Below are 23951 nucleotides of genomic sequence, written 5' to 3' on the forward strand. Positions count from 1 at the left end.
TAGTACCGAATGCAATCTAGAGTTGAGCTGAGCTGAATACTTCCAAAATTATCATTGAGCTAAACTTGAGTAGACGAACATGCATTCAAGTAATATCTATGTCGTTCAGGTACTAACATATTATTAAGGTTGATCAGCTCACTTAAGTTATGTTCCATAACTTTTAAAGGTAGTCCAATACCTATGCTTATTTGGATTCCTTAATTAATCCAAGGTATTTACTTAGTTTAGGCCATAAGGTTATTTTGGTAATTTTGGTGTTCAGTTTTATTCCAATTATTTCAGAGCTCGAGGATATCCAATCATTCCTGAGCTTGGTGATATTCTTGGGTCATTTCCATTACAAGGGTATTTTGGCCATTATACAGATTCAGTGTACTTTAATCATTTCCTTCCGTCTGATCTTACTATTAAATTCAATATTATCATTTATTTCAGTCCTTTCGAACAATTCTGACAATAGAACACCCCCCGACAAATTATTCTTCAGGTATTTACTCATAACTCAGATATTTTCGGGTCAAGTGCCTTCTCAGATTTTACAAACGGAACGTCATGAATTTTCCTGCACTAAGTCAGGATTTTAACAATCAAATCTGTATTTAATCGAGTTAAGTACGAATCCTCTAAGTATTTTCTCATTCAGAGTCAACTCAGATTATTCTACCTCTTAAGGCATTTCCGTAATTTCTTAACCAGATAATTTCGATATTAGCTCTTAACGAAAATAATATAATTTAGAGATCCTATGATTAATTGCTTTCTTGAATACTCTCTGATCTTGAAATGGTTTTCTTAACAAACTTCTAGTATCCTTCACAAACTCTCGTAGGATTAAAATCGGTTATCCATAATTTCCAAATAAAACTAACATTTCTTATATTAGTCATTCGATCCGTAATTAGTTACAGAATTTCTATCACATCATATCGAGTGTATAAATTATTCAACTCCACCAAAGTGACCAACATTATCTTGTTCATGCATTTATCAATATAAACATGTTCCATAAAACATAAAGAGGTAGTAAAGTATTACCTCGATTTCCGTACAATACTGATCGACCATAAAAATTCCATTCGAATGCCTTTGATCTTCAATTCAACTTCCAATAATTCCTCAGATACATATCAACATAAATTATATTAGAAACGGAGCTTAATTGCGATAAACGGATCGAATCGGGTGATAAATCAGTGAAAGACGGCTTATCGGGTTCGAATTTGGTGAAACGAACTTCGGATTTGGATTTAGAACGTCGAAAGCATAAAATATGACTTTTTGGAATTTTGGAATTTTTGGTCAAAATCAAAGTCAACGGGTTTAACCGGCAATTTTGAGGCCTTTGGGTTCGAATTTTGAAAAACGAACAGCAGAATCGGATTTGGAACGTCAAAAAATGTCAGGATAGGTATACTTGGTCGAAGTCAAAGGTTTTTTAATGCCCGGTCAAAGCCGGTCAAAAGTGGTCAACGCCGGTCAACGGTCAACGGGTCAACGGTCAATGGGTCAACGGGTCGAGTAAACGGGTCGGGTCGGGTCGGGTCGAGTTATGACCGGTCAAACTGATCAACTATACACCAAAACCGGTCATTTGGACCATCCCCACGCATAGTGGGGGCGCGTGGGGCCCCTTCCGGCTACCTAAAAATCACGGAAAAATTCTTAAAAATTATTTTGAGCGATTTCAAGATACTTACAAAGCTTGGTTCACAATTTTGAACGGCGGAGAGCTCGATTTCAACAAATCGGAAACTTTGACCGCTTCACCTCCTCACACGCCGCCATCGACGGAGACCAAGGATGACACCGGCGAACTCGGAACGATGCAACGAACACGATGGTGCGGGAGGTGTTATAAATGGATGACCCGATCGTCGTGAATCGATGAAAAACAAACTAAAACCGAGTTATTACTGACGATACTTCTGATTGAAATTAACATCGAACGGAGATGATTCACGGCGAAAGGTTTGACGGGTTTTGTTCCTCGGTTGACAACGAACACGATGGTGGTTTCAGCTCGTCGATCGGAGGTCGGACGGCGAGTAGATCAAAGTTGAAAGGAGGGTAGTTGGAGAAGACAACACTGGAAAAAAATGAGAACCTGCGTACAGGGAGAAGAAATTTATAATTCATCCTATATAAAAAATGGGTAAACCAAGAGTTTAGTCACTGAACTTCCTGTACTTCTTAAAACGATCTTCCAACTTTGAAATTTTACAATTTAATCCCTGATTTCATCCAAAAATACCAATTAAATTCATCACTTTATAATTTCTTAAATTTAGCCCCTAAATTAGGGTGTTACAATTCTCCCCTCCTTAAAAGAATTTCGTCCCCGAAATTAATTCGTGTCACATAATTGCAGAAATTAAACTTTCATCAGTTCTTTCATATCTTTCATGTAGCTCTTATAGAAACACGGATCCTCCACTAATCCTTAATTAGTTGAGTATACCTTCTTATCAGAACTCTCTCTCATTTCAATAAAAGAATCCGAACGAAAATTTCCTTTAGTAATCAATTCAGTCTTGGTCACGAGAATAGGCTCATAAAGAAGTAATATATCACAATTTCATTTCCAGAGTCGAGTCAGAATTTCTCAGATGAATAAGTCTCACATGGCTCATGAGATACTTTACAGCGTTTAGACAGATGTTACTGGTATTCCTTTTTATACAAGTATAGCCTTAACGGATAGAAACTTAGGTTTATTCGTTACTGATAGGGACTTAGCCCTGGAGTTTCGGCTCAGAGAGGTACGATTACAGTCTAGGAGATGTACTGATTATACATATTTTGACATTCGATCGGCCGGTCTATCATGAAAATTTTGACTCAAACCAAAGCTCTGATACCACTAAATGTAACCCCCACAGACCAATAAGGGTAACCAGATCCGATCCGAGGTGTCACATTTAGGACAACGGAGCGAACCACTGTAAAAATAGCGGAAAATTTAAAACTTTTATTGAAACGTGTAACTTATAAAATCAGTTGTCACTATTTAAAAATAAAACAGACGTCCAGACTCGTATATAAATCAAAATACAATTACATGCCCCCTAATCACATGTACCATACTCTGCAACAACGCCGGAAGAACTCCCTTACTGATGTCGATAGCTACAGTGGTACAATTCTTTTAACCTAAAAATGTGAGTAATAGAGTAAGCTTCGAAACGCTCAGTAATACAGAACTACTAGATGATGCTGATGAACGTGCAGATACAAATAAATATATATTTCCTTATTGTTTCTGAACATTTACAGATTTTTATGCTGAGCAGAGATCCTACTGATATTTCAGGTGGTAAAGGACAATGAGCTTTCAGTTCAGAGAAATATTTCGGATGACTGAGTTCAGGAGATCAGAACAGGTTATTTAGTGTGTTCCCATAAAACCAGTAAAAAGATATATATATTTTTTAAAGCATATATATACACCCTCATCCTTTCACAATCTGTTTATGTAGGTTCCCCAGAACCATACACCCCGCACAACCAGTAACAGAAAGGCCCTGAGCACACAGCCGAGGAGCCTGCAGTAATCTTCCTCCAACAATAAACCCCCCAGATAAAACATTTCTCCGTCGGTAAACAGAGATATCATAAATCAAAACAGAATTCATATCAGATATCAGAACAGAATCCAGATCAGAATCAGAACAGAATTCAGGTAACGTATCAGAACAGAATTCAATTCGGAAATTAGATAAAATATTTATATAATTAGGGAACACAACAGAGTTTACAGGTATTATTTAGAGGTACTATATCAGGCAAAGAAACAAAGTTATTCAGTATGCCGATAGAATATCGGAATTCGGAATCACTATTGGAAGAGTTCAATAACTGACAAAATCATCAATTATTCAGAATATGACTTGATCTGTAGGGAAGAAATGAAGATTCAGGATATTTACAATCTATGTCGATTGATCGGATTATCAAACAACTCTTAAATGAATAGCTCCCAAAATTAATGCTTGTCGATTGATCAATTCATTATTCTTCCAGGGTATTTACTCTTTAATACCACAAACTCTTGTCCATAGATCATTTTCAAAATCATCACTGAATAGATCTTCCAATGTCTTTATTTTATTTTTTTTACGCTTCCAATATATCATGAAATACTGACGTGCTTGATTTGTAGTTCATGATCCAGAAGAATAGTACATTGTGTATGTTCATTAACGTTTCCAGACTCATTCACATCACTTACTTAATCCTTAGTGTTTGAGGTTACTTAATTCATTTAGCATTCAAGTCTATTCCAGTTACTTCGGGATTTTCCAGAGTAATTCTGTACGTTTCTGAATTTCAGATACATATTGTACTTCTGTTCAGTTCAGTTTGGTCTTCGTGGTTGATTTGTCGAACAAATATCCAATTCTTAGTACCGAATGCAATCTAGAGTTGAGCTGAGCTGAATACTTCCAAAATTATCATTGAGCTAAACTTGAGTAGACGAACATGCATTCAAGTAATATCTATGTCGTTCAGGTACTGACATATTATTAAGGTTGATCGGCTCACTTAAGTTATGTTCCATAACTTTTAAAGGTAGTCCAATACCTATGCTTATTTGGATTCCTTAATTAATCCAAGGTATTTACTTAGTTTAGGCCATAAGGTTATTTTGGTAATCTTGGGTCATTTCCATTACAGGGGTATTTTGGTTATTATACAGATTCAGTGTACTTTAATCATTTCCTTCCGTCTGATCTTACTATTAAGTTCAATCTTATCATTTATTTCAGTTCTTTCGAATAATTCTGACAATAGAACACTCCCGACAAATTGTTCTTCACGTATTTACTCATAACTCGGATATTTCCGGGTCAAGTGTGTTCTCAGATTTTACAAACGGAACATCAGAAATTTTCCTGCACTAAGTCAGGATTTTAACAATCAAATCCGTATTTAATCGAGTTAAGTACAAATCCTCTAAGTATTTTCTCATTCAGAGTCAACTCAGATTATTCTACCTCTTAAGGCATTTCCGTAATTTCTTAACCAGATAATTTCGATATTAGCTCTTAACGAAAATAATATAATTTAGAGATCCTATGATTAATTGCTTTCTTGAATACTCTATGATCTTGAAACGGTTCTCTTAACAAACTTCTAGTATCATTCACAAACTCTCATAGGATTAAAATCGGTTATCCATAATTTCCAAATAAAACTAACATTTCTTATATTAGTCATTCGATCCGTAATTAGTTACAGAATTTCTATCACATCATATCGAGTGTATAAATTATTCAACTCTACCAAAGTGACCAACATTATCTTGTTCATGTATTTATCAATATAAACATGTTCCATAAAGCATAAAGAGGTAGTAAAGTATTACCTCGATTTCCGTACAATACTGATCGACCATAAAAATTCCATTCGAATTCCTTTGATCTTCAATTCAACTTCCAATAATTCCTCAGATACATATCAACATAAATTATATCAGAAACGGAGCTTAATTGCGATAAACGGATCGAATCAGGAGATAAATCAGTGAAAGATGGCTTACTGGTTTGAATTTGGCGAAAGGGACTTCAGATTCGGATTCAGGACGTCGAAAGCATAAAATATGACTTTTCAAAAATTTGGAATTTTTGGTCAAAATCAAAGTTAACGGGTTTGACCGGCAATTTCGAGGCATTCGGGTTTGAATTTTGAAAAACGGACAGCGGAATCGAATTTGGAACGTCGAAAAATGTTAGGATTGGTATACTCGGTCGAAGTCAAAGGTCGTTTAATGCCCGGTCAAAGCTGGTCAAAGTTTTGGTCAACAGTGGTCAACGCCGGTCAACGGTCAATAGTCAACGGGTCGGGTCAACGGGTCGGGTTAACGGGTCGGGTCGGGTCGGGTTATGACCGGTCAAACCGGTCAACTATGCATCAAAACTGATCAAACCGGTCATTTAGACCATCCCCAAACGCAATGGCGGTGCGTGGGGCCCCTTCCAGCTGCCTAAAAATCACGGAAAAATTCTTAAAAATTATTTTGAGCGATTTCAAGATACTTACAAAGCTCGGTTCACAATTTTGAACGGCGGAGAGCTCGATTTCAACAAATCGGAAACTTTGACCGCTTCACCTCCTCACACGCCGCCGTCGACGAAGACCAAGGATGACACCGGCGAACTCGGAACGATGCAACGAACACGATGGTGCGGGAGGTGTCGTAAACGGATGACCCAATCGTCGTGAATCGATGAAAAACCAACTAAAATTGAGTTATTACCGACGATACTTCCGACTGAAATTAACGACGAACGGAGATGATTCACGGCGAAAGGTTTGTGGGGTTTTGTTCCTCGGTTGAAAATGAACACGATGGTGGTTTCGGCTCGTCGATCGGAGGTCGGACGGCGAGTAGGTCAAATTTGAAAGGAGGGTAGTTGGAGAAGACAAAACTGGAAAAAAATGAGAACCTGCGCACGAGGAGAAGAAATTTATAATTCATCCTATATAAAAAATGGGTAAACCAAGAGTTTATTCAGTGAACTTCCTATACTTCTTAAAATGGTCTTCCAACTTTGAAATTTTACAATTTAATCCCCGATTTCATCCAAAAATACCAATTAAATTCATCACTTTATAATTTCTTAAATTTAGCCCCTAAATTGGGGTATTACAGATTCAATCCGAGAAACGACATTATCAAACTTCCTTACTCCTTGTAAATCGACCCTACTTCTCTATACTAATTTATTTATTTTATAATTAGGAATTATTTTTATTTGGAAAATTCGATACTTGTTGCTATCGTTTGGAAACTCTTAGGTGCTACTACCGAAGGGCTGACGGTCCAAACAGGGTAGTTGGTATAACTGGTGTCCTGGGGATGGTTCTCAGTATGTGTATCAAGGCTGCCTTCATATCTATAAAACATGCCACCTCATCGATCCCAACATCTCTTGAAAGCTTAAACTCTGAGTCTAAGACAAACTCATCACCGATGTCTCATGCTAATGAGGCACAACTCCCATTCCCACCCTCATGGTTAGAAGTTGTGCTATCATCCATAAATTTCTTCTAAAAAATAACAAAGAAAGAAAGAGTCATTATCGCTATTCTAGACATAAAAGTACTCTTGACACACTACGGGCATGTATTAGACACATATAGACCCTTATTGACTTTAACTCGTAGGTTCTAGGAACAACTAAACCTGACGAGCTGATACCACTAGATGTAACATCCTAATCCAATATAACCCAAAGATCGATGGATTAAAAAATTACATAGGACCACTGAAGTGACTAACCCAAAATTTTCTTTTTAAATACTTGTAAAACCTAATATGTAGGCGAGTAGTGTGGGTCATAGCCTTAGGATGTAGCATCTCTGTCTTCTTTTTAATGCCTTTGTAGTAATTTCCATGACTCCTATTTTTAATATGTTTCTGTCATTGGAATTTATGTAGGCGTAGAACTAAGGTAGTGGGGTAGTGTTGCCTTAGTTTATGTTTTAACCCATTTGACTGTATTCTTTCTCGTAGCTTTCTATAGATGACTTCTATGTAGCATTCTCTTCATGTTTCCTCTTTTTAAATTTAGCCGGGACTTACGTTTATGTCTATAAGCATAGATATTTACGCAGAGATTTATTTGCAGGGATTACTTCCTATTACATGCACAATATGAAGACTGCATATGAAGACTGTTCAACTATGTATTTATTGATTTGTTTATACATGCATTGTATTTTATCTTTATTTTTAATTTTCATAATGCCGGAGGTCTTCCACGGAAGCTACTCTCAACCTGGCGTTTGGGGCAGCCTACTACCCCACCTCTCCTTTACCCCATTGTATATGGGAATAGGGTTTTGTTGTTGTTTTTATTGTAAAACCTAATGTGAAAACCATCCATCACAAGCTCAATGTCACACTAATAATGAAACTGTACTACATGCGTCCACTATATGATTATGTTAGCAAACAAAAATATTAACATACGAGGATTCTAAGCTAAACACACATACAGAGGTAAGAATCATGTTGTAGTTGGAGGGTTTCTCTACATCTCGGGACATACGCCCCTCTCACCTACCTAGAGTGAGATCCAAAATTTGTGCATCGGAAACATACACCCAACCAATATACTCCTTACTAGTACTTGGGCCATCTATGCTCGGCTAGCAACTGAAGTGTCTTGCGCACTGACTGATACAAGTTTGGACATTCTAGAATACAAGATGATTGTTATACTATTAGAGTAACTCGAGTGTCTTGATCGTTTTCTGAGTGTCACACAAAGGCTAGTTTTATGTCTTCCTAATTTATATTGTTTCTAGTTGTAATTATAATCCTTACTGTTGTTCTCACTTGTAATCTTATTTATAAAGTTTGGATGACCTTTGATTCCCCCTACCAGAGTACTTGAGATTAAATGGGTTTCTTACCCAATCCAAGATGAGGGTATCGATACTAGGCCCTTAAATATCGATATCAATCCTTGAGCATCGATACTAACCTGAGGTACCGATACCAAAATAGGCTACTAGGATTTGAGGAGTCCTAACAGTATTGATACCCTTAATTGGAGTATTGGTACTGGCATACTAGGGTATCGATACCACCCTTGGTATTAATACCAAATTTGGTTTCAATGTTTGAAAAGTTAGTTGAGTATCCATACTCTCATTTATGGCATTGATACTCTCATCATGGTATCGACACTCCATTGAGTATCGGTACCAAAATTGGCTACTGAAATTCAAATCTAAATGTGGTATCAATACTCCTCATTTAAGTATCGATACCCTTGGAACAATATCGATTCCTAATGAACTGGTGTCGATACTCTTATCCAAAACACCTTATTATTTTAGGTTAATCGAATAATAATATCGGTATTGTTCATTCAGTATCGATACCATTACCCAGGAATACTCTGTTTGGACACGAAAATCAAATATAATACTACTCATTTTCCCTCTAAGGTCATCAAATAGTATTTAAGTCTTACGTACATTGATAGGGATCATAATGAGTCATTTTCATGCTTTATAACACCATAAACTAGAATCTACCATGAACATTCTCATGTACTTCACAAACAATGCAAGTTAAGCAAGGGAACTTAGAAATTTACAAATTGTATAGAGAGGTTAAAATGTGTTACCTTAGTATTAAGTTGTTGAAAATATCTTCAAATAAACCAAGAACCAACTACTTGCCCTTGGTTTTTGAACATTCTCTGATCTCTTTCACTAATTATAACAAAGGAAATGAGTTACTAACTCGATTAAGAAACATAATTGAAACAAAGAACACTTTCCTAAACTCGAATCTACCAAGAACAAGCTATAAATCTCTAATTTCCTAAACCCCCACATATGACAATTATGACCAAACCTTGTGTTTGAGAGCTTGAATGGAAGCTTAAGGTGAGGAGATTATGATTCTTACCTTGGAAATTCCTTACTAAGCTTGTAGAGTTACCAAGTATTCACCTTTAACAATTTTTCTTGTAGGGGAATAAGATGGAGATGAAGAGAAAAGGTGGGGGATAAAAGAATGATAAAAATGAGAGAAAGAAGGGGAGTGGTTCCACATATTACATCACTCTCATTAAAGAAAATCAACATTTTATTGAAAAATTCTGTAATAACTTCTTTAGTCCTTCCTATTCCACTCTAATATTAAAAATGCCGCTTTATGCTATTATTTGGGCCTAACCCAAGCCCAAACCCTTCCTGAATTGATCCAAACTTTTCTATAAGTCTGGTGGGCTTATTCAAATCTTCTCGGATTAGCCTGAAACTACTAACCTAAGATTTGGGGCATTCTAAGTATGTCGATCACCTTGCTTCCAGAAATATCAAGATATACCCTAGTTAGTGCCAAGGCACTTCAATTGCTAACTAGGCGCGGATGCCCCAAGAATTAGCAAGTAGGAAGTTAGTCGAGTGTACGTTTTCTATACAACAATTTGAGATATCAACATAAGTATTAAGGGTACTATATGTAAGATAAAGTGGTGTGAGTCTCGAGGTGCATTAAGCCCTCTAACTTCACCATGATGCATTCGTGCATGAACAATGAGAGATTTATCTAGTTGAGCCAAGCCTCATTCTTGTTGTCTTTGTGTTAGTATATGAGCACGAATTATATACGACACCTATTAGTATGCATCGTTATGTAATATCATGGATTTTAATGCTTGAGGCTAAAGGACACCAAGTACTTTAAGTATCGATTGACTAGCGTTAGCCATCAGTGAATAGCACAACCGTGGAAAGCGATAATGGGTATAAGATGTAGAGTCATAAAATTATTAAGTCAGACTGTGGTTGTGAGGGATATATTCTCTATGATGAGTAATCTCAAGAAGAGCTTGACGTGCTAGTTTTTCATGAAGTAACCAATTTTAAGTTGTGATTAGCTTAGATGCACGATCCGGTGAGTAGCGCATTTATAAGATGTAAGGAGTATGAGAAATAGTCAGGTAGCATGTTTGAATATTAAATCAGAGTTGCGTAGCAGAAGCGTATAGATCGACATTTAAGAAGTAAAAAATTGTCATCAAATCTTCAACAGTCAATATCGATACCGTGTATGGTGAGTGTCTATAAGATCTCAGTGTATCGTAAGACATGTTATCTAAGTTCAATAAGTAATAGTGATTTACAGAATTGGGCAGTATGTTAACTTGACTTAGCAGGTGTTATCCAGTGAAAGGGGTTAGCGATAGTAGTTTAGATCGGGGAATAGTGTTATCCTTATAGAACTATCAAGCATTCAGTGTTAGACAACATGAATGAGATTATGAGTTATATATCTTAAGGCAGGGACTTCTTTCTTGAGTATTAGACTTGATAAGAGATTAGGTGGTTTGAGGCTTCAAAGTGTATGAGCTAAGGATATGTTGTTATTCGATCCAAGTAAATTTTGAGGGTAAAATTTCTTTCAAAGATGGGAGAGTTGTAACACCCCAAATTTTGGATAGTAGTTTTGATTTTACCCGAGAGGCATGTTGACCTTCTAAATTTCATGATTAAAGTTGTTAGACCAAGTTGGGCTTACTTGGGGTTAGAATTGGGCCTAATTAGCCATAAAAAGGTTTTTTTAAATAGTATAAATATGAGGAATGACCAAATGTGCGATTATCCTATTTTGTAAGATAAGAATCCTTTTATCTCTCTTTATCTTCTTATTGTCTTCATTTCTTTATTCCTTCTAGCAACTTTGTTTTAATGATTCAAATCTTGGTATTTCATGTTTGGCTAGAGAATGGGGAAAAATCAACCAAGTCTTAGAGGAAATGAGTGTGGCTAAGAAGTGAGCTTCATTTTGGGTTTCTAATAGCAATGTAGTGTTTTTATAATCCTTTGTAGTGTTAAGGCTTTCATAAACATGAATATTTGATTAGATTTTTGTATTTGAGCATTTTAGGATTTATGCTTGATTTCAAGATTAGATGACATTTTTGATGTAAAACATTTGTTTTATGACACCTTATTACATTAAGTAACTTCCTAAATCTTTAGCACATGATTATAAATCAAACTATAACCTTTGGGATGATTTTTGGGTGTTTCCCAAGCTTATTTCTGGGTTTGAGTATCGATACTGGATGAACTGGGGTAAATTTTGGGTAATTTTGGCAGGGAGTATTGATATAAGATATATATATTTCGTATTCTTTTGATTTTCTATTTTTTTTGGTATTATGGTAAGTATTGGTTCTAATTTTTTTTATTTTCTCTAATCATATAAGATAAAGATATATATATATATATATATATATATATATATATATATATATATATATCATATTCATTTCACATTATAATGTTATTTAATATATTAAATGCAATCTAAAATTATAAAATATATTCATAATATTATATTTTCCTTTATTTTAAGGGAAAAATATTGATGAGAGTATAAAAGAGTCAAAGAATTGATGGGAAGAAAGAATTTGCCAACAATTGTAATCAAAAGACCAAATTGAGTAAAACATAATGTTAAGGGTCTAAATAAAAAAGTATATTTTTAATGAAAAAAATAAGAATTGAATTTACATAGGTATTATATAGTGGTATATGAGTATGTGGTTCGAATTTGATAAAAACATATTTAAAATAAAGGATGAATTGAAGAAATTAGAAAATTATGAAAAATTGAGTGACTAAATTAAAAAATAGAAAACTTGTTATTGAAAAGATAAATTGAAAGTAAATATGTATTCTACAATGGTTTAGGAGCATATGGTTCAAATTTGGTTAAAAATAGACTTAAATGAATGAGGAACTAAAGGAATAATGAAATCAACGGCTAAATAAAAAAACTGTCAAAATACATAGTCAAATTTTTTGTTTTCCAGTAACTCAAAATTTCCAAATTTCAAATCGACTTGAACTTGAAAATTGAATTGATAGTTTGAGTTGAGTCGAATAACTCAAAATTGAAAAAATAAAATTTTCAAATCAAGTCGAGTTTTGCTCACCCCTATCGATAGGTAAGAAAATAACGATGTTAAGGAGAGTTATATGCACCTAAGTAATTCAAGTTTTGATAAAATTGATGACTAATCTTGATTTTCAATATCAAGACAATGACCCCAAAAATCCTCTATAGGAGGAAATATCAACAACAATTAAAAAGTTCAACTATAATCAAAGCTGTGAGAGGTATAAAAAGACATGGGAGAATAATGACTTAACCAAATACTTGTTGAATGTGAAGTGAAGAATCACTACAGCAAAACAAGTTTTTAACGGCATTTTTTAGTAAAAATGCCACTAAAAACCCTTGTGGCGAAACAAAAAACGCCGCTACAACCAATGTTGTAAAAGGTAACGGCGTTTATAAACGAAAAACACCGCTAAATATTACGATTTTTAGTAGCTTTTTTTCTATAAAAGTCGCTAAAGGTTATGATATTTAGCGGTATTGTTTAGAAACACTGCTATATATCTTTCTTTTGTGGCATTTGTATAAAAACGCCACCAAATGTTCTGACATATAGTGACATTTGCTTCCTAAAACTCCGGTAAAGTTAATGATATATAACGGCGTTTGTGAATGTAAAATGCTGCTATTGACTATGGCTACAGTGGCGTTTTATGTATAAACGCCACAAAAGATCTAGAACTTTAGTGGCATTTTTTCTAAAACACCAGTATTGAGTATGTATTTAGTGGCATTTTTATACAAACGCCGCTAATTAAAATTGATTTTTCATATGCTATTTTCTACTCTTTTGTTACCCAAATTTAAATTTTTTAACTTGTAGTATTCTCCAATAAACTTGACATCCATAACAACAAACATGAAATCCATAACAACCAACTTGAAATCCATAATTAAATCAAAGTTTACATTAACATAAAATATAATGTAGTTCAACATTGTTAACTAGAATAAACGAAGCACATATCTAAAATAACACCTAAGATGGTGGACTATGGGGTTGATTTTATCATATCATCTACATCATAGCTTGAAGTCGATTTTCGAAGTCTTCATATTTTTCTGATATGTTGTTTCTCTCTCTGCTTCCCTCGCTTCAATTTCAACTTTCATTTGAGCAACTTTTTGATCCATTTTAGCCAACTGTTGTTTTAAATGACTAACTTCTAATTGGGAAGATTGACTCTGTGATGACATGTACTAATATGAACTGAATCCAAAATATTTGGTTAGAGTAACGAATGATCCTTGACAATGAACCCGATCATTTCTTTAAGGACGCAAAACTTCATTAATAACTTGATTTTCTATGTCATCCGCATTAACAATACCATGGCTTGAAGTCGTAGCTTCATACTCCACCCTTTTATCCCTCAAATTTCCTAATAATAAATTCAATAATTATTTTAAATAAGAATGTCATACTATAGATATAAATATAACATAATTCAAATCTTATGTCCAATAAATGTACGATAATTTCTACAACTACATCAATCATAGGAGTGTCATCCTTTTTTGTATGTGTCAAGTCGAAGAGCTTTATTCATCTAACTTTACAACTAGACTTATTTTCCTACAATGTAGAATAAAAATTAAGTCTTGCAAAAAAATAATTAATAATATAAATAATTTTCGTTACTATATGCTACCAACTATAAATCACTATGTGAATAATCAATAATACCTCATCATTAGCTATACAAGCAAAGCTCTTCGATCCAGCTGTGTGAGTAAACTTTTATTGTTGTCTGCTAGCAACACCAACATGCTCTCGGTCCTACAATTTTAAATTTGTACTCATAAAGTCAATATTATAATGGCATTATATTATTTTTTATAAATACTCATATCTGTCATTTCTTTAAACTTCAAAACCTGACTGCATCTTCCCATTTATATCTGAACATTCTAGGTGGGACAATTTGCAACTTCTCTTTAAGGCTGACATTATTCTTAAAGTATTTCTTTTTTAAAGAACTCTTGTGGTCTCTCCATTTTTTCTCTAACGCTTACTTCAAATAATAATTGAAGACCTCTAAAGAAAATTTCTCCTATAAAAAACATAAGTGTTCAAAGTAAATATAAATTACTATTGAACTGTTATGGATTATCTATTATAATGACATTATTACCTTAACAAAATCCAAAGCCTGATTTTTGTTACTATTTGGCATTTCACGCCATGACTCATAATTGATCGGTAAAAGATTAGCATTACGTGCAATCATGCCTAAGTAACCAGATAGAAGACATGCTTTTGGGCTAATAGGTTGACCGACATCATTTCTTGAAACTCACACGGTTCCCAAGAGGAAGTTGGTATAATTCCTTCAACGTTGTACATCCTATAGTCTTGCGTGTTTGACCATTTTTAATTATATAAAAAATAATTCAATGTAAGTTTTCAAAATGAACCAACAATTAAAGAAAGTGTCGAACATTACCTTCAATTTCTACAGCTTCTTCAACAGTAATCGGAACTTCCGAAGAGCCAAAACCAGTCGATTCCTCATTATTTATTTCTTCTTCCTCTTGAGAAGCTCAAACAATCCGCAAATCAATTAATTTTCTTCTGGGCATGATATTTGTAATAAACAAACAACAATTTTAGTGAAAATATTATTGTTAATGAATATATTGAAGAACATGTTATAAGTTATAATATTATAAATTAATAAATTAAGATATAAAATCTTACTACATTGTTATGGCATATCAATTCACATAAATATCTTCATCCACGTCCTCCCGAACCCATTGAAATTGTGTAGTATTAGTAATAGTTTCATCTAAGTTTTGTGCTACAAAAGGTAAAGCTTCTAGTCTTGTTTCAATGTCATCTCTACTTCCATCCCCAATGTCTATCAAGTCTCTGGGGGTATTACGGAGCACAACATACCAACCCTCATCCATTGGACCGTGACAGTAAAAACATGTTTGACTTGAGAAGAAAATACATATGATTCATTCATCAATTGTTGACCAATGTGAATTAATCGAGAGAAATTCACCATTGTAAAACCAAATTTATCTCTTTTTATGCCTCGATTAGTGTTTACATAAACCAGTCACATCGAAACAACACAACCTTTCGTTTTCCATAACAATCCAACTCAATAATGTCCATGAGAATTTCATAATATTCTACATCTCCCTCCACAGGATAGTTGTCCCTGGCACTAGAACAATTTGTAGTTGAAGAAGTAACAACTACTCCACAATTTTGTCTCCTCCTTATTCTTTCACGAGATTTCGTGTAGAACCTGGACCAATTAATGGGGAAGGCATTATATCTTTTAACAATTCTATTCGGACTTTGAGAAAGCTATTTTACATCTTCACTAACTTCTCTCCCATTCCAAACCTATTACATGTGAAAGGTGAATTAATTAGTATTTATGTCGATATATTAAAACAAGAGTTATATATTATTTACAAATATATACAATGATTTAGTTGATTATCGTCTGCCCTAACCATTCGTGAAAAGTTTCTGTGAATAACTTATGTATCTCTCATTGATGTAATATTTGGGAGCATGTACGAGATCTCAATACTTCTTTAAACTCACTATAAAATATATTGTGTCTTTAAAGAATGAGAAATATAAAAGACTAAGTAAATACATTAGGATTTAGTTCGTAAAACTTACGTGCGAAAGGGATCTATTGAATCGTGATGAAAAAAACATATCGGTGTGCTTGTACCCAAGACTTATCATCTAAGTGTTCAATTTCAACTTTGCCGAGTGGTTCACCATAAATTTCAAACAAATAAGTCTCAGCTAAGTCATTAATACTGAACACATAATTTTTATTTGGTATATTCAATCTTGTTTCAACATCTTCCAAATATCTAGAGCAAAAAGTCATACATTCCTCTGTCAAATACCCTTCAGCAATTTATCCTTCCGGATAACGCTTATTACGACAGTAAGACTTCAACTTGCACAAGAACCTAGACACAAAAGAAAAGGTATAATTCCTAGTCATTTAATACATATAAGTCACTTAACACCTCTCTATAGGATACATCATAGAAAACTAGTCCACCAACTTTTTCTTCATGAGGAAGATGAATTAGCAAGTGCACCATAATTGTGAAGAATGAAGGTGGAAATATCTTCTCCGAGTTGTACAAAGTCAAGGCAGCTCGATCTTGTAGTTTCTCAAGTTCTTCAACCATCAGAACTTTCCCACACATAACTTTCATTATATTAGAAAGTTCAATGATACAAGACGTCACCTTACTCGACATGCAACTGCGAAAAGATACTGGAAGTAAATCTTGCATCAATATGTGATAATCACGTGACTTTAAAGAATAAATTCTTCGATCTTTAACACTAATACATCGAGATATATTTGATGCATACTCATCTAGGACCTTTATATCCTTCAACACCGTGCAAAAAACTTCTTTTTCTTTCTTCAACATCACAAAATAAAAGGTGACCATAAATATTTTCCATTAAGATGTAACTGCGGATGAAGATCATGTTGAATTCCGATGTCGACTAAGTCGAGTCAACTCTTTAGATTATCTTTAGATTTTCTGTCGACATTGAGAATGGTCCCGATAATATTCTCACAAACATTCTTCACAATGTGCATGACATCAAGATTATGTCTCAAAATGTGATCCTTCCAATAAGGTAACTCGAAGAAAATACTCCTCTTTTTCCACAAATCTACCTCATTTGGATCATCTTCTTCGTCTAACTCATCATCACTATGTTGATCAATATTACAATCATATACCTGCTTTGCTTTTTTCTTTGATCGTGTATTCAGTGGTTAATTCATCTTTCCATAAGTAAACTTGATATATTTCAACATGGAGAGTATATCATACCCGGTTGTTTTCTCAAGAGCTTTTCGGAACTCTTCAGTACCATCAAACATATTCTTTGAAATTCTAAATCTATGATTTTTAGCTAACCACTGACAATGTCCCATATAAGAGAACATCTTTCCATTATACAACCACTTCGAGCATGTTTGTGTAGTACAACAAGGGCAAGCATAACGACATTTGGTACTCCAACCAGATAAATTTGCATAAGCAGGGAAATCATTAATTGTCTATAATAAAGTTGCACATAAATTAAAGTTCTCTTTCTTCAACACATCATATGTTTCGACACCTACCCATAACTATTTCAACTCTTCAATAAAAGGCTACATATAAATATCAATATCATTTTCGAGACCTTCCTCGCCAGGGATTATCATGGATAAGATAAAAGATGATTGTTTCATGCAAATCTACGGAGGAAAATTGTATGGAACAATTATAACAGGCCAAGTACTATACAAAGTACTCATGATTTTGAAAGTATTAAACCTATCAGATGCAAGACTGAGCCTGACATTTTGAAGATCTCTTACAAAACTTAGAAACTTTTTGTCAAATGACTTCCAAGCTAAACAATCTGCATGATGCCATAATAATCGGTCATTGGTTCTTCCATCATGATGCCACCTCATAGACTCAGCAGTCTTTAAGGATATAAAAAGACTTTGAAGCCTAGGTATTAGAGGAAAATATTGCAAAATCTTTACGGGTTTCTTTCTTGATCGCACTTCAACTTCATCCTCACTCACATTTTCTGCGTCCCTAGTCATCCATCGATATTTTCTGCATACATGACAATACTCCTAATTTTTTCGATCATCCCAATACAACATACAATCATTCGGACAACTATGTATTTTCTAATAACGAAGACCCAAATCTTTTATCATTTTCTTCATATCTTTGTATGATTTAAAGATTTTTGCTAAAGGAAACATTTCTCCTAAAAACTCTAATAATTGCGTAAAAGAGTTACCAGTCCACCCTCCCAAGCATTTTAAATGGAAAATACGAATGTAAAGACAATTTTGAATATTTTGATCCTGCATAAAGTTGTTCATTCATTTCATTAAGCAACTTGTAAAACTTTGCCGCTTCTCCATTTGGCTCTTCAGCACATCCACTTCTTCCTATCTTAGTGATATCATTTACATCATTGTCACAATCATTTTCTCTAACAGATTGATGATGGATGTGCATTGTAACCCCCAGACCCGGTCTGTAAGTTAAACCCAAACCTAAGTGGTCACATATCCCATTCAGAGGTTTTTTTTTTCTTACAATACATTATATTAATACAAACCAAAATATTAATAATATAGATATATCCAAAACGATAGCAAATACATGTCACTAGATACAACGGAAAACATGTAGAGATATATGTTCGTACAAAATAAGTAGTTGATCTCCCCTGATGTCAAATCTGCTAGCTAACGGTCTGTTGTTATCTGAAAAAGAGTAAAAACTATAGAATGAGCTAAAACGCTCAGTGTGCTCCATACAGTGTATAAAAACATATTAACAAAATATTTTAATAAAATTTGTTTATGCAATATGTTTTGAAAACATGAACACTACCCCCATCCTTTCACAATATGTTTGTGTAGGTTCCCCAGAACCATACACCCCGCACAACCAGTAAGGCCCTGAGCACACAGCCGAGGAGCCTGCAGATAATCTTCCTCCAATAATATTCCCCCCAATGATAATAATGAACATGAATGTATGCGCGTAAAACAATGAATAATTCTTTAAAAACATAAGAAAGTTTCAAGCTTGAAAACCATAAACAGAAATACAGAAATCAAAAATCAAATCAGTAATGAATGGTAATTCAGATGTTGGGTAATCAGTATTTAGAAAACTGTATAAAATACCGTAACCAGAAATCATATCAGAAATATAAAGTAAATCAGAAATCAGATACATAGTATTCAGATATTTATATACTTTAAAACAGTAATATAATACTATCAGGAAATACACTTGTAACAATCTAAGAAATCAGATAGGGAAGCCTATCACTGGGTTTGTCGATCACGCTCTGCTGCAACGCTAGATCCTACGAATTGGAAAAATCCATATTGGAATCCTAATATAAATAATCTTTATTTAAATAATATATGGAAACCTACGGGTAATTCTTGTAGTACGCGATTCAAGCTGATCTGACGAACGAACAACTCCAGACCTAACTGATCCTCGTTCAGGTGAAACACGGGTACCTTCATAAAATATTTTACTAAATTATTTCCTTAACCAATTCTCAAATAAATAATCAAAATACTAAAACACTGAGCCTTTTTGGGTTCACATGCTTTATTCGGGGATTTTGGGTCAGAATTTGACAAAACAGACTTCGGAATTAGATTCAGGACGTCGAAAAACATAAAGTATGACCTTCCAAAATTCTGAATTCTTGGTCAAAATCAAAGTCAACGGGTTTGACTGACGATTCGAAGATTTTCGGGTTTGAATTTTGTGAAACCGACCCCAAAAACGGATTCGGGACGTCTAACAATGTCAGGATAGGTATTCTCGGAAAAGATTAACGGTTGTTTAATGGCCAGTCAAAGCCGGTCAAAGTTCTGGTCAAAGGAGGTCAACAAACTGTCAACCATTTTACAGAAATAACACCCTTTTTAAAACAATTACCAAAATAGCACCCTTTTCAAATTAATTCCCAAAATAGCACTTTTCGAATTAAATTCCCAAAATAGCACCTTTTTCGAATTAAATTCCCAAAATAGCACCCATTTCAAATTAATTCCCAAAATGTCACCCGGTCAACGGTCAACGGGTCGGGTCGGGTCAGTCAACGGGTTGGGTCAGAACTGGTCAAACCCATTGAAAAACCTGTTAAACCGATCATTTTAGCCTTCCCTACGCGTAGTGGGGGCGCGTGGGGGCTCTCCTGGCTGCGTAAAATTCACGGAAAAATTTCTAAAATTTATTTTGAGCGTTTCGAGATACTTACAAAGATCGGTTCAAATTTTTGAACGGCGGAGAGCTCGGTTTCATCAAATCGAAAACTTTGACCGCTTCACCACCACACGCGCCGTCGCCGCCGGAGAAAAAGAAGGACACCGGTGAACTCAGAACGGCACAAAGAACACGATGGTGCCAGAGGTGTCGTAAACGGAGCAACGATCGGCTATGAATTTAAGATTTTCTCGGCGATTGAGCTAAAAAAAACGTCGAGGCTTTGACTGGAAATTTCCGGCATTTGGCAGCGTTTCGCTTCAATTAATTTAAGGGAATTGTTCCTCACTCGATAACGAACACGATGGTGGTTTCAAAACGACGATTGAAATTCGGACGGCGTCGGGATCGTGGTTGGAAAATGGGCTCTGGGAAGGGAATTTGGGATGAATTGGTTTCAGAAACTAATTCACGCATATAATACCACATACCTAACATTTTAGGGTAAATTTAGGGCTTGGTCCCTGAATTTCTTTTAACTCTAAAACAAGCTACAAATTTTTAAAATCTTTCAATTTAGTCCCCTAATTTCACCAAATTACTTAATTAAATCCTAAAATTACAAATATATATTTTTTTTCAAATTTCCGGGTTGTTATAATTCTCCCCCTCTACAAGAAATTTCGTCCTCGAAATTTACCTTATGCAAATAGATGAGGAAATTGAGCCTCCATTGACTCCAATGTCTCCCAAGTAGCTTCTGAGGGACTACGATTACTCCACTGAATTTTTACCATTGGAATTCGTCTATTCCAAAGAACTCGTTCATCTCTCTCTAAAACCTAAACAGGCTCCTCCTCATATGACAAATCAGGCCTCAGCTCTACCTCATCAACTTGAATGATGTGATCTGGATCTGGACGGTATCGCCTCAACATAGACACATGAAAAACATCATGAATACGACTGAACTGGGGAGGCAACTCGAGCTGATAAGCAACAGGTCCAACTTTCTTCAAAATACGATACGGCCCAATAAATCACGGACTCAGTTTACCCTTACGTCCAAATCTTAATACTTTCTTCCATGGAGATACTTTGAGAAAAACCTGATCTCCAACCTCAAACTCGATATCCTTACGTCGCTTATCTGCGTATGATTTATGCCTATCAAATGCCTCTTTCATGCGATCACGGATCAATCTGACAGTATCTTCAGTCTCTTGAACCAAGTCTGGACCCAAAATTTTTCTATCATGCAACTCTGTCCAACATATAGGAGTACGACATTTACGTCCATACAGAGCCTCGTACGGTGCCATACGAATACTTTCCTAGTAACTATTATTGTAAGCAAACTCAGCTAATGGCAATAAATCTTCCCAACTACCACGGAAATCAATCACACAACCCCGTAACATATCCTCCAACACCTTAATAACTCGCTCAGACTGTCCATCAGTCTGTGGATGAAAAGATGTACTAAAATTCAAACGAGTACCCAAAGCCTCGTGCAAAGCTTTCCAGAACCTGGAAGTGAATCTTGGATCTCGATCAGATATGATAGACAACGGAACACCATGAAGTCTAACGATCTCAGAAATGTACAACTTAGCCAGTTTGTCCAGAGAATAATTAACCCGAATAGGAATAAAGTGCGCTGACTTGGTGAGTCTATCAACAATCACCCAAATAGAATCCTTTTTGGAATGAGTCAGAGGAAGACCAGTAATGAAGTCCATTGTACTGCGCTCCCATTTCCACTCAGGAATCTTAATTGACTGCAACAATCCAGATGGATATTGGTGTTCTGCCTTAACCTGCTGACAAGTCAAACACCTCACCACAAAATTGAAATATTCTTTTTCATACCAGTCCAGAAGTAGCGCTCTTTGAGATTATTGTACATTTTGTCCTCGCCAGGATGCATAGAATAAGGACTACTATGAGCCTCCTGAAGAATAACTCGCCTCGAATCATCATCTTTAGGTACGCAGTAACGATCGTGAAAACACAAAGTACCATCCTGATCCATAGTATACTCTGAACTCGATCCTTGTTTAACTTGCTCAATAATGGAAAGCAATGAGCTATCCGGAAGTTGTTTGGTCTTAATCTCCTCGACCAAAGTAGGCTTAACCTGCAACTCTGCTAACATACTATTATCATCAAATGAACTCAAGTTGGCGAATAAGGCTCTGAGATCTGATATCGCCTTACGGATCAAGCGTCTGCCACTACATTAGCCTTCCCTGGATGATATTCTATCTCTAAATCATAGTCTTTTTGAAGCTCCAACCAGCGGCGTTGTCTTAAATTCAATTCTTTCTGAGTAAGCAAATACTTCAGACTCTTATGATCAGTATAGATATAACACTTTTCTTCGTAGAGATAGTGTCTCCAGATCTTTAAAGCAAAGACCACAGCAGCTAACTCCATATCGTGAATAATATAGTTACGCTCATGCGGATTTAATTGACGCGAAGCATAAGCGACAACCTTCCTATCTTGCATCAAAACACAACCTAATCCAGAGTGAGAAGCATCATTGTAGACAGAAAAATCTTTCCCAGATTCAGGCTGAATCAGTACTGGGGCTTGAGTTAGAACAGTCTTCAATTTCTCAAAGCTAGCTTGTTGGTCCTCAGACCAGACAAATGGAACATCCTTCCTCAATAGTTTCATCATAAGAGCTGCAATAAGGGAGAACCCCTCAACGAAACGACGGTAGTAACCAGCTAAGCCCAAGAAACTACGAATCTCAGAAACATTCCTGGGTTGCTTCCAGTTCAGAATAGCCTCCACTTTGCTTGGATCCGCCCAAATACCATCAGGAGAAATAATATGTCCAAGAAAAGTCACTTCGCTGAGCCAGAACTTACACTTGCTTAACTTAGCGTATAACTTATTCTCCCTTAGAGTCTGTAGAACAATCTTTAAATGCTCCTCATGTTCTTCTTCACTTCTAGAATACACCAGTATGTCATCAATGAACACAACAACAAACTAGTCCAAATAAGGTCGAAACACCCTATGCATCAGATCCATAAAAGCAGCAGGGACATTTGTTAACCCGAATGACATCACTAAAAATCATAATGCCCATACCGGGTATGGAAAGCAGTCTTCGGAATATCCTAGTCTTTCACTTTGAGTTGATAATATCCAGACCTTAAGTCTATTTTTGAAAAGATAGAAGCCCCTCGAAATTGGTCAAATAGATCATCAATTCTGGGCAAAGGATATTTGTTTTTAACCGTGAGCTTGTTCAGTTTCCTATAATCGATACAAAGTCTCAATGTCCCATCTTTCTTCTTGGTAAAGAGAACTGGGGCTCCCCACGATGATACACTGGGTCGGATAAATCCCCTATCCAACAGCTCCTGGAGTTGAACTTTCAGTTCCTTAAGCTCCTTTGGGGCCATACGATAAGGAGCCATTGAAACCGGAGTGGAACTTGAATAGATTTCAATCTCAAACTCAACTTCTCTATCCGGAGGTAATCCAGGCAACTCCTCGGGAAAAACATCGAAAAATTCCTTGACAATCTGGATACCTTCAATATCAGACTGAGAACTCCTAGTATCCAATATATAAGCAAGAAACGCCTCAGAACCTTTCCTGATCATCTTCTCAGCTACCAAAGCAGATACAACATTCGTCAGAAATCCACGGCGTTCCCCAATCATTACAATCTTTCGATTATCTGGGGTCTACAGAACAG

At 35.4% G+C, this 23951-nt stretch overlaps 1 pseudogene; it reads right to left on the reverse strand.

Moving 5' to 3' along the window:
* The window catches only part of LOC120143205, a 74358-nt pseudogene that overhangs the window by 44608 nt on the left and 5799 nt on the right, over positions 1-23951 (reverse strand).

This window comes from Hibiscus syriacus, unplaced genomic scaffold (genome assembly GCF_006381635.1).
Source record: "Hibiscus syriacus cultivar Baekdansim isolate YM2019G1 unplaced genomic scaffold, ASM638163v2 tig00110839_pilon, whole genome shotgun sequence".
NCBI lineage: Eukaryota > Viridiplantae > Streptophyta > Magnoliopsida > Malvales > Malvaceae > Hibiscus > Hibiscus syriacus.